This window comes from Lagenorhynchus albirostris, chromosome 4, assembly GCF_949774975.1.
Source record: "Lagenorhynchus albirostris chromosome 4, mLagAlb1.1, whole genome shotgun sequence".
NCBI classification, from domain to species: Eukaryota; Metazoa; Chordata; class Mammalia; order Artiodactyla; family Delphinidae; genus Lagenorhynchus; species Lagenorhynchus albirostris.
In genome coordinates, this window is record NC_083098.1 from 48,558,737 (window position 1) to 48,572,584 (window position 13,848).

Here is a 13,848-nt window from a genome sequence, read left to right on the forward strand (position 1 = left end):
CCCCAAAGTGGCAGAATACACTTTCTTCTCAAGTGCACATGGAACGTTCTCCAGGATAGATCACATCTTGGGTCACAAATCAAGCCTTGGAAAATTTAAGAAAATTGAAATCGTATCAAGCATCTTTTCTGACCTCAATGCTATGAGACTGGAAATCAATTATAGGAAAAAAACTGTAAAAAGCACAAATACATGGAGGCTAAGCAGTGTGCTACTAAGTAACCAAGAGATCACTGAAGAAATCAAAGAAGAAATAAAAAATTACATAGAAACAAATGACAATGAAAACCCAATGACCACCCAAAATCTATGGGACACAGCAAAAGCAGTTCTAAGAGGGAAGTTTATAGCAATTCAATCTCACCTCAAGAAACAAGAAAAGTCTCAAATAAACAATCTAACCCTATACTTAAAACAACTAGAGAAAGAAGAACAAAGAAAACCCAAAGTCAGTGGAAGGAAAGAAATCATAAATATCAGAGCAGAAATAAATGAAATAGAAACAAAGAAAACAATAGCAAAGATCAATAAAACTAAAAGCTTGTTCTTTGAGAAGATAAACAAAATTGATAAACCACACTCATCAAGAAAAAAAGGGAGAGGACGCAAATCAATACAATTAGAAATGAAAAAGGAGAAATCACAACTGACACCACAGAAATACAAAGGATTATAAGAGACTACTACAAACAACTATATACCAATAAAATGGACAATGATGAAGAAATTGACAAATTTTTGGAAAGGTACAATTTTCCAAGATTGACCAGGAAGAACTGGAAAATATAAATAGATCTATCACAAGTAATGAAGTTGAAACCGTAATTAAAAATCTTCCAACAAACAGAAGTCCAGGACCAGATGGCTTCACAGGCAAATTCTATCAAACATTTAGAGAAGAGTTAACACTGATCCTTCTCAAACTCTTCCAAAAAATTGCGAGGGAGAAACACTCCCAAATTCATTCTATGAAGCCACCATCACCCTGATACCAAAACCAGAAAAAGATATCACAAAAAAAAGAATATTATAGACCAATATCACTGATCAACATAGATGCAAAAATCCTGAAAAAAATACTAGCAAACAGAATCCAACAGCACATTAAAAGGATCATACACCATGATCAAGTGGGATTTATCCCAGAGATGCAAGGATTCTTAAATATATGCAAATCAATCAGTGTGATACACCACATTAACAGATTAAGGAATAAAAACCATATGATCATCTCAATAGATGCAGGAAAAGCTTTCAACAAAATTCAACACCAATTTTATGATAAAAACTCTCCAGAAAATGGGCGTAGAGGGAACCTGCCTCAACATAAATAAAGGCTATATATGACAAGCCCACAGCAAGCATCATACTCATTGGTGAAAAACTGAAAGCATTTCCGCTAGGGTCAGGAAAAAGACAAAGATGTCCACTCTCACCACTCTTATTCAACATAGTTTTGGAAGTCCTAGCCACAGCAATAGGAGAAGAAAAAGAAATAAAAGAAATACAAATTGGAAAAGAAGAAGTAAAAATGTCATTATTTGCTGATGACATGATATTATACATAGAAAATCCTAAAGATGCCACCAGAAAACTACTAGAACTAATCAATGAATTTGGTAAGGTTGCAGGACACAAAACTAATGCACAGAAATCTCTGGCATTCCTAGACACCAACAACAAGAAATCAGAAAGAAATTAAGGAAACACTCCCATTTACCTTGCAACAAAAAGAACGAAATACCTAGAAATCAACCTGCCTAAGGAGGCGAAAGACTTGTACTCAGAAAACTATAAAACACTGATAAATGAAATGAAAGATGGAGACACGGGCCAGCCATGTGCCCAGGGCAGCCATCAGCCAGCCTCCACCAGGGGCACGCACTCCACATGAGGTGAGCAGGGCTGTAGTACAGGAACACTGTTCAAGAGGAAGCAGGTAGCCTTTTGAGTAGAAAGCCTGGAAACTCCAAAAGCATGTCAGGTATTGTAATGAGGAGAAAGGGATGTGTCACTCTGGGGAGAACATGTTTTAGTTCTTGCTGCCCTTTGCACTTATAGGCTTTGTTACCCACTAGTTAGTTCATTTTAAAACAATGTAGTGGGAGGGGGTGGGAGGCACAAACTATTAAGATAAGCTCAGAGATGTATTGCACAACACAGGGAATATAGCCAGTATTTTTTAATAACTGTAAATGGAAAGTAACCTTTAAACATTGTATAAAAATTAACCAAAAAAATTAAATTTAAAAAATAAAAAATGAAAAAGTACAGTGAAAAAAATTTTAATAAAATATATTTGGCAACCTAAATAAAACAGACAAATTTACTTAAAAACACAAATCATCAAAAGTTGACCCAAAAAGAAATTTAAAAATTGAATAATTCCATGAAAGTTTTAAAAATCAAATTATTAATTATCTTCTGACCAAGAATCTCCAGGTTTAGTGGGCTTCAGAGATGATTTCTCTCAAACATTTAATAAAGCAATAATAACAATATTATGTGAATCTCTCAGAAAATAGAAGAGGCAGGAACCTTCCCAACTCATTTATAAGGCCACTATTGTCCTGATACAAAAGCATTACAAGAGAAGACACTATAGACCAATATCCCTCAAAAACAAAGTAACAGAAATCTTCAAAAAAACTAGCAAATTTAATAAAACAATATATAAAAAGGGCAATATATCATGATCAACTGAGGTTTATCCTGGGAATGTAAATCTGGTTCAACATTCAAAAATCAATCAATGTAATTCACCATAGCAAGAGATCGAAAACGAAAAAAACAATGATGATCTCAATAGATGTAGAAAAAGTATTTGACATAATTCAACATTCATCCATGAAAAAAATTTAAAACTTGCAGAAAACTATAAGTAGAGGAATATTCATCAAGCTTATAAAGGACGTCTATGAAAACCCACAGCTAACGACGGGTTCACTTCGCGGTGAAAGAGGCCTAAGATTAATAGAAGACAAGGATGTCTGTTTCCACCATTACTATTCCATACTCCTTGCCTGGGGCTGACTCCAAAAGGGTACAAAAGAACTTTTGGGGGTGATGAAAATTTTCTATATTTTGCTTGTGGAATTGTACATGGTCTATACACTTGTCAAAACTCAACAAGTTACACACTTAAAATGGAAAATTTCATTGCATGTAAATTTTACCTCAATTAAAATTGATTAAATACAGGGCTTAAGCATTTGTTGATTCTCTTCAGAAGTAATCCACACATGTAAGGGTTTATATATCTTTTCTAGATATCTAGAAAAGAGGTCTCAATAAGAAGCCTCTCTTCTAGCTAGCTAGCTAGCTAGATATGAATAAATAGATAGATCTACTAGATAGATCCATAGTATAGTCTATCTATATATGTCTGTCTATCTATCTATATCTGTCTATCATCTATCTATCCATCCATCTCACGTTGACTTTCCATAATTAATTTGGCCACTAGAGGGAGCCCATATTTCATGAGCACAAAAGTTTGGCAATGATTTTAAAAAGCACTGGATGTAAATGCGTAGAAAAGAATAATGATATAAAAAGTTTTCAGGGGCTTCCCTGGTGGCACAGTGGTTGAGAGTCCGCCTGCCGATGCAGGGGACACGGGTTCGTGTCCCGGTCCGGGAAGATCCCACATGCCGCGGAGTGGCTGGGCCCGTGATCCATGGCCGCTGAGCCTGCGCGTCCAGAGCCTGTGCTCCGCAACGGGAGAGGCCACAACAGTGAGAGGCCCGCGGTAAAAAGACTAACACATTCCAAATTGGGGTTGGGGGGGAGAAACAGAAAATAACAAAACCAAATAAGGATAGGTGTATCATTTAAAGGGGCTTCCCTAGTGGCGCAGTGGTTGAGAGCCCACCTGCCAATGCGGGGGACACGGGTTCGCGCCCTGGTCCGGGAAGATCCCACATGCCGCAGAACAGTTGGGCCCGTGAGCCATGGCCACTGAGCCTGCGCGTCCAGAGCCTGTGCTCCGCAACGGGAGAGGCCACAGCAGTGAGAGGCTCACGTACCGCAAAAAAAAAAAAAAAAAGTTTTCATGAGCATATTTGTAAGAAATTTTAATAAAACTTGGTAAAACCTTTTCTGGTCATAATAATGAAGAAAATTAAAATGTTACTTGTGGAAGAGATGAAGCTTCTTTCGCTAGTATGTTTAAATAGTAGACCTGATCTTGACTTTCATCTAGATGTTGTGGGTCGTTTAAACATAACCTTGGAATTTTTTTTTTAAATAAAGGTTATGAAGTTATACATGTTCATTACAGAAAATTTGAAAGTTACAGAAAATCTGAATGAAAGAAGAGAAAAAGGAAGAGAAAAATCAAAAGTACGGTTGTCACTATATTCACAATCTGAAAATAAGAATGCTATCAAAATTTGAGTGTATTGCCCCAGAGGTTTTAGTGTACATATTACTTTTACTTGATTGCAATCACAAATAACACAAAGTTAAAATTTAACCACTATTTGGTATCTTAACCATGAAAATGAAGTATAAATGAAATAATTGTACAGAATGTAGAATGCTCATAATTACATTAACTAATGCTCTTTGAAGTGTTTTTAAACAGTACTCAATTCAAAAAGTCATAATAGAGGCTTATTAATATTTAGTAGTCACATTAAAATGTCCTTTGGTTTCTCTAACTTTCTTTTTTTTTTTTTTTGCTGTACGCGGGCCTTTCACGGTTGTGACCTCCCCCACCGTGGAGCACAGGCTCCGGACGCGCAGGCCCAGCGGCCATGGCTCACGGGCCCAGCCCATCCGTGGCACGTGGGATCCTCCCGGACCAGGGCACGAACCCGCGTCCCCTGCATCGGCAGGCGGACCCCCAACCACCGCTCCACCAGGGAAGCCCTCTAACTTTCTTATACAGGAAATCTGAGTCATTACAACGGGAAAGGGGCAGGTAGTGGATGACAAAATCCTTTTTCCTTATCCTAAATAATCTCCACTTAACTTGTTAGAGGGAAAAAAATGTAATTTATGAGCAAGGAAAAGTCTCGGATAAAAAGCACATTTTTTGACTTATTTACATATTGGTCATATGGTGCATTGCCAAAGAAAAGGAAACTGTACATGCATGCATTCCAACTCAGCTTTACCTTGCCACATAACAATAATTTATTCATGCTTAAGTAGAGGGGACAATGAAATGGATGATTAAACAATAGGTTTTGAGCTTTGTTGGAACTACCTGTAATTTTATTAAGATGCATTTGTCACAAAAGAGTTATATGTAGATTTTAAGTGATGGAGGGGATAAAAGGAAGAGAACTAATATAAATATTAACAATTATATTAAAATAAACAGTATCTACTAATGTTTATTGTAAACTTAATATATTCCTGGTATGTTAGGTACTGTGTTACATGCATTACCTTTTCTTCGTTTAATACTTACAACAGCTCTATAAGGGTTTAAGTGGAACTCCTATTTTCCTTCTCATTTTACAAATATAGAATCTGAGGTTCTGAGAGGGTAAGTAACTGTTTCAAAGTCACAACTAGTATGTGCTAAAGTTGGGGTTCACACATAAGTCAGGTCTGGCTATAACAGAAATACCTTTAACCTACACATTCCTATTTCCAGGAACTTTACACATAAAGCCCTTTCAAAACAGAACTTTTTGCCACTTTAATGTGTATCACCATCAACATGTTGTATTCAAAGAAACCTAAAGAAATAATTTAAAATAATTGATATTTACTTCAGTCCTTGAAAACAAACCCAAAGTACAATTTCTTTCCTAACACAAAAGAAAGATGAGGGTCTTGGTTTAAATCTACTACTTTATCAAATAACGATATAGGGAATGATTTACTCTTGTAATTATGATTGTTATTGTCTCCATTGTCCAGAGGCTATTATATTTTGGTAGCTATAACATTATATATATACACAGATAATTGTAGTATATTAATTTGTTCTATAAGACACCTTTCTGGTACCATATCTGAGTGGAAATGAAACTCTTTCTTAGCCTCTAAAATTAGAAAAAAATAAAACACATCCCCATGGTATTCTTTATTGATGGTTTTTAACTGATATGGTGTGAAAATGAGTAAATTCAGGAATCATACCTTAAAGCACAAAACTGTAAAGGCTGTGTTGTATTTATTTATGAATATACAAATACAGTGATTTAAAAATTTTATTTGATAACTATTCAGCTCATACTATGTGCCTATATTAACAAACTGACAATGAATTAAATTTTCTGTAGTTATTGCTAAAGATAGATTAAACACCCATTCTAGATTTTTAAAGCTCTTAAAAAAATAAGATTGCAGGGGCTTCCCTGGTGGCGCAGTGGTTGAGAGTTCGCCTGCCGATGCAGGGGACACAGGTTCGTGCCCTGGTCCGGGAAGATCCCACGTGCTGCAGAGTGGCTGGGCCCGTGAGCCATGGCCGCTGACCTGCGCGTCCAGAGCCTGTGCTCTGCAACGGGAGAGGCCACAACAGTGAGAGGCCCGTGTACCACAAAAAAAAGAAGAAGAAGTTGAGTAAGCCACTTATTTATATACTGAAGTTGTCCCCCCTAAAATTCAGATGTTGAAACCCTAATCCTCATTACCTCAGAATGTGACCTTATTTGAAGATAGCCTATTTTAAAAGGTAATTAAGACAAAATGAGGTCATTAGGGTGGGACTTGATGCACTGTGACTGGTGTTCTTATAAGAAAAGGAGATTAGGACACAGATGCATACAGAGAGAAGACCATGTGAACATACAAGGAGAAGAAGAGAGTCTGCAAGCCAAGGAGAAAGGCTTTAGAGGAAATCAGTCCTAATGACACTTTGATCTTGGACTTCTAGCCTCCAGAACTATGAGAAAATATATTTCTGTTGTTTAAGCCACTCAGTCTATGGTATGGTACTTTGTTACGGCAGCCTGAGGAAATTAATAAACAACTAAGCCCAGTGATATTGGTTGCAGGTGATAGGCAGCCACTGAAGAATTTCAGATAAAAGAATGAGCAGAAGAGACCTGCTCTTTTGAACAATCACTTTGCAGTCCATAAGACTGACTGGACAGGCCAGCCTGGGAGACCAATTAGGAAGTTACGTCAACGGTCCAGTGAAAGTGGATGAAAGGCATAATTAAGGCAATTTCACAAGGGAGGGAGAGGAGGAGTTTCATATAAGAGTTGTTAAGGGGATGGAAATGGCAGGACCTAGAGCCCAGTCGGATGCAAAGCAAAAGCAGAGAAGTCAGTCTGTGACGAAACCAGGGCCCCTGGTTTCGACAACTGAGTGAATTGTTTATAAAGCAAAATGGACAAACAGAGGAGCAGTGTGTTCCCCATGTAAAATCTCAGAAGAGCTAAGTAAATTGCCGTGGTTACATGTTAACACTGGCAGCAAGGAGGAAATGCAGGAGATAGGCCTCGGTCCAGATTAAGATCACAGCACCTGATGATCCAGTGAAGGGAGGCTGGTAGAGCTGGCAAGGAGTAGCAGTCAGGATGTCTTAGATGGTCTGATGAATTACCATCTCATGGGAAAGAAATGTGCCTCACCCAGAAATACACAGAGGGTCTCTTTCTGGAAGTTTTTTCTCAGCATTCCATAGAATCTGGGTGCAACCATGGTGAAGCTGACCTCCCTAAGGCAGAAGTAATGAAAGAAAAGGGAGATAATGATCCTGGCATCATGCTTTGCCTCTGCCCTTAACAGGCTTTATAACCTTGAGCAAGTCAGTTGACTTCCCTTTGCCTCACTTCCTTTCACTAGCAAATCAGGGTGAAAATAAAATGATTGGCAACTTCACTAACTAATTAACACTTGAAGGGCTCAGGAAGAGCCTCCTCCAGAAGGTGATTTATAAACTAAGAGCTGAAAAATAAGTAAAAATTAACCAGATGAACGAGCTAGGAGGTGGGGAGGAGATGAAAGATGTTTCAGTTAGAACAGCATTTATAAGACCCTGACCCAAACAGAAATGGTGTTTTCAGAGAACCAAGAAGTGATCTGATACACTAGAGCATAGAGTTTCAAAGGGATGAAGTGAGGAAACCTAACCTGTAAGCAGTTAATAATTTGTTCAAGGTCACATAGCTAGTTAAGAGTCTGATCTCTGAATTGAGCATGTCTGCACCAGGACTTGCATTTAAACTATGAATCGTGTACAACCTCCCTACAGCACCATACGAACAGGAGAAGACCACGACTGAGGGTAATACAGGCCTAATATTTCCCAGTGTGTCTAAGAGATTATAGAGTGAATAGTCACATGAGATTAAATAGAAAAATAAAGGTGAGAATGTTAGAGAAACCATCTCAAAGTGAATTTTGTGACTAACAAAAAATGAAATTTTATTTTATTTATTTTTGATTTACAATGTTGTGTTAATTTCTGCTGTACAGAAAAGTGATTCAGTTATATACATATACATTCTTTTAAAAATTCTCTTGTATTATGGTTAATCACAGGATATTGAATATAGTTCTCTGTGCTATACAGTACAGCCTTGTTGTTTATCCATTCTATATATAATGGTTTGCATCTGCTAACCCCAAACTCCCAATCCATCCCTCCCCCACAAAAAAATTTTCATAATTAGTTTTCTATTGTAAACTTGCTTACCACTCACTAAACAGTCACTAAACGCTGAAAATCCATGATAATTGCATTTATTTTACAAACAAAACAAAACCCAGATCCAGATCAATTCAGTTTCATATGGACTTAGCAGCAGGGTGAACTGTGTTATATACTACCCAGAAACTGGATAACCTGGTCTGTCTATGCCTCTTCCCTGGAGCACTGACCCATGAAGATTACACTGATTTATTATAAAAATCTTCTTTTTGTCCTCTGTGTTCTATTGTTTTACTGTGACGTGACAAGGTGTGGAATTATTTCTGTTCATCCTGTATGTACTTTGTTGGGTTCCTGAATCTGAGGCTTATTGTCTCTGATGGCCATGGAGGTACATCACTCAGACCCTCCTCCAATAGAACCTGCTGCAGGAGCTCAGCTGATGTCCCGGTGTGGCAGCTGGCTTAACACTGCCCCCTTTACTGGTGTTGCTCCCATTTGGATACTGTTTCTGTACACTTCTCTGCTGGCCTTCCCTGCACCTCACCAATGCATACTTGCTCTTCAATCCTTGTCTCAAAATTTGTTCTCATTATTCCATTTCTACCCAATGATTTGTCAAGTGTGCTGGAAGTTGAACCTTTAGCAACACTGTGTTGGAGTTCAAGGATTTCCTCCAAAGGGAGAAGAGAAGGGAGGAAGTTTTGCTCAAAATGTTTCCTAGTCAATATACCTATGTTTTGATCTGCATAAGACAACTTATAACCATTGTAATCACTTGGCAGGGATAACAGGTCCCACACTCCATAAAATGTAGAGTTGTAATTCAAATCTATAGCATAACTTTTGTTTAAATATCAATCTATTTAAGAAGAAAAGATTTTGCCTCAAGACACCTTGGCATGTACTGTACCTGTCTTTCTCTTTTTGATAATGATCATCCCCCATACACCCTCAGGAACCAAGCAAATTTTCTATCTTTCACTGTGACTCTAAAATGAGACTATTTGGATTACTAAAACTGGGAGCACTGCCTTTAAAAAGTGGTTGATTTAAAATTCTAAGGTATATTAATGTTATTTATTGAGCTTTCAAAAACAACTACAAAATATATGTATTTCAAAACAAATTTGTCTCAGATCTCACACTAACCACATATTTAAGATACAGTGTTCCGTATGTACTACCACAGTTTTCTACCACTGACTAGAAATAATGTCAGTCAAAATGTAATGTAGGGGCTTCCCTGGTGGCGCAGTGGTTGAGAATCCACCTGCCAATGCAGGGGACATGGGTTCGAGCCCTGGTCTGGGAATATCCCACATGCCGCGGAGCAACTAGGTCCGTGAGCCACAACTACTGAGCCTGCGTGTCTGGAGCCTGTGCTCCGCAACAAGAGAGGCCGTGATAGTGAGAGGCCCGCGCATCGCGATGAAGAGTGGCTCCCACTTGCCACAACTAGAGAAAGCCCTCGCACAGAAGACCCAACACAGCCAAAAATAAATAAATAAATAAATAATTTTTTTAAAAATGTAACAAATGTTCAAGTACAATTGGTGTCTTTAAAGAAAAATGTAATGTAGGCTTTTTCAACAATAAGCAAGTCAGAAAGCATTTATTATTATGTAGGTAATATGTACATAATACAAGTAATTCTATGTACAAAGTTCTGTGTTAAGTTTGGTAATCTACACATGTATCTTCCAAGCTGCCACGATAGAATATTTACCATATATAATTTAACATTGTATTTCTGGCAGTCTCTCTGGTCTATTTTTGTTTGTTTGTTTGTTCTGCTTTTAAAATCTAAGATCTCACTTATTATTGGGAAGGGAGAGCATACGTTGCCCAAATCACAAGAAAGTGTTCTGTGTCCTATTTAAGTTCCCATTAAATTAATTCTGAAGTTGTCAACTGCTGTTCATAGGACCACAGGTCTCTACCTGCATCTCTAGGCGTCCTCAGAGTTCATTAGGTTCAGATGTGACCATGTCACCATAGTTTGAACTCAGAGTAGAAATTCCAGGATTTAAAGATAATATAATTCAATATTAACTTGTGACTTAAAAATAAACTCTTAAGAAATCATTAATAGCAGGTTGATTCTTTAACCTCATAAAGCTATAAAACATCTATAATAAATATTATACTTAGTGATGTAAGAGGTTTACTGAGAACAAAACATGAGAACCTGCTATAATCACTTACATTCAAGCTTGTGTGGAAAATTTTAACCTGTGCAGGAAGGCTAGAAAAAGACAAAACTGCCATTAGTAGCAGATGACATAATTGTCTATATAGAAAATGCAAAATAGTTTACAGATACGTAAGTAGAAGGCTGATGGATACAAAAATAATAAACAAACATCAGCAAATGCAGTTTTAAAGACACCATTTACAATAGCACCTATATTTAAAAAAGTCTCTAGAAAGAAGTTTAACAAATAATGTGCAAGAAGAAAAAAAATTTAAATGTTGTTTTATGGACCATATTAAGGTCACAAAACATAAGATTTACTGTTTTAAATGTGCATCAATTACCCCTACCCAAACTGATCTATTAATTCAATGTACTTTTTTTTTCTTTTATCCTATTTGCGGCACGCGGGCCTCTCACTGTTGTGGCCTCTCCCATTGCGGAACACAGGCTCCGGACGCGCAGGCTCAGCGGCCATGGCTCATGGGCCCAGCCGCTCCATGGCATGTGGGATCTTCCCGGACCGGGCACGAACGCGTGTCCCCTGCATCGGCAGGCGGACACTCAACCACTGCACCACCAGGGAAGCCCAATTCAGTGTACTTTTATTCAAAATTCCCATATTGACAAGCTGACTCTAAGATGTATATGAAAGAACTAAGAGGAGCTAAGACATTCCTAAAGAAGAACAATAATGTTGGGGGCTTGTCTTTCCACTTATCAAGAATTTTTATAATGCTATAGTCATTACAATGGTATGGCACTTGTGTACGTATAAACATATTGACCCATGAGGAAAACAACAGGGTCTGGAAACAAACCCTTACATGTACTTATCTTGATTTATGACAGAGACTGGAAAATGGTGGACTTTTCTATAAATGATGCTGGGCAATTGGTTATCTATATGTGAAAAGTAAAATTGAATTTCTACTTCACATTGTAGAGGATAATCAATTCTGAGTTCTAAATATAAAAGACAAAACTACCCAATTTTTAGAAGGTAACACAAAAGAATATTTTTTACGATTTTAAGAAGAGACTAGCCATAAGAAAGAAAGTTGCATTATAAAAAATTATTTAAAAAAACCCACAGATACACCTTTTTGCCACACATATGAGGGACAAATGGTTAGTACACAAAAATGTATGTTTTTTCAAAATGTTGTGTGAAATAGCAAAGGGAATAACAGAAAAAAATGGACAAAAGAAATAAAATTTCACAGAGGATCAAATGCAAATAACCTGTAAACATGAGAAAAGACATTCAATTTCATTTGTAATAAGAGAAATGCAAATTGAAACCACAATAAGAAACCATTATATAATAATTTGATTGTCAATAGTTTAAGAAGTCTGACAATTCCAAGTGCTGGCCAGTAGGTAGAGGAAGAGGAGCTTTCATGAATTGCTTGTGGGTGGAATAAATCAGTACAACCATTAGGAAAAATGGTTTTGGGGTTGGCCAAAAAGTCCGTTTGGGTTTTTCTGTAACATCTTACAGAAAAACCCGAACGGATTGTTTGGCCAACCCAATAGTATTATTTGGTGAAGCTGAAGATGTGTATACTTTCTGGGCCAGTAATCTCCCTCCTACATATATATCCTAGAGTATCTCTTACACATGTGTAGCTAGAGACCAGCACAAAAATGTTGAGAGCTGCGTTGTTCATAATAGCAAAACTGTAAGCAACCCAAATTTGATATTGTCATGAAGTGCAACAGCAGTCATCTGTAAAAATAAATTAGCCTGGATTAAACTCACAAACATATTGCCAAGTGAGAGAATTAAGTCATATTTACACATTATCTCATTTATTAAAAGTTCAAAACCCAACAAATCTAAAGAATTGTTTAGGATTTCACTCATAGGTGGTAAACTTATAAAAATAAGTGACGAATTATTGACGCTGAGCTCAAGACGAGGGTTACGGTGTGTCTGAGGGGCAGAGCAAACACAGAGGGAGAGGGATGAGATTTGAGGTGGGTACACAGAGGGCTTCCAGTATCCTGGTAACGTTTCATGTCTTGGACTTGGAAATGAGCACCGTTGTTCATTTTGTTACTCTTCCTAAAGCTGTACATGTATGTATGTATACACAAACACACTGATACATATGGATACACTTATATTATTTTATATAATCTTTTATATTGTATATATAAAAATGTATAGATATGTTTTATAAAATGTTTTTATACAACCTTTTATATCTACAATATATTGTACAATTTAAAAAAACTTATAAAACCTGTTAAGTCATACTGCATCTTTTGAATGTCCCAAGTATGTAAGGCACTTCCAAATTATCTAGAATTATCCATGTATCCTTTACTACTAACTATGTATCTTTGCTTAATGAGGATATTCTTCCCTTTCAAAATTAAATCTACACACCCTAGTTCATACCTTACTCATGTTCCCATGTTAGATATTTGGGGTTTTTGGAGAAGGTACATGGCAATTTCTAGAATGGGACCTTAAATGACTGAGCAGTTTCTTCCTGCACCTTATATGAATAATGCCCAAAGCTCTGATCGCCTATATTCTCAGTCTAGCTCATTTTGTAAGCATTTCAGCTCTGAAAATCCCACTCTCAGAGGTTCTTATTTTCCCCCTCATGATTCCTACTTATATGATTTCTTTTCAGCTACAGCAAGAGGCTTCAGGTATTAACTGGACATGTTCAACAACTTCAGGAGAAATTCCTGAATGTCAATATATGACATTGCAACTTGGCTTTCACAGGCATTAGCTATGCGAGATAAGTATAGCAAAACTCTGAGTGAAAAAAAAAAAAAAAAAAAAAAAACTCTGAGTGAAGATAAAGGCAGTCATGCTTCCTAACTCTTGGTTTAATATTTTAAATCAATGTAGCAGGCCACAATATTGGATTAAGAATTCAACATTGATAGAAATAATTAAGGAGAAATTAAAAAAACCCAATCATTTGCCAATATCATAATAAACATTGCATTATTGAGCAGCTACTATGGAACTGTGTTAGGCAGAATAGATCAAAAATCCATTCCTTAGGCCTTTATTATCACCGCGATAACCAATATAAGCAGAAAATGAACTTTTTC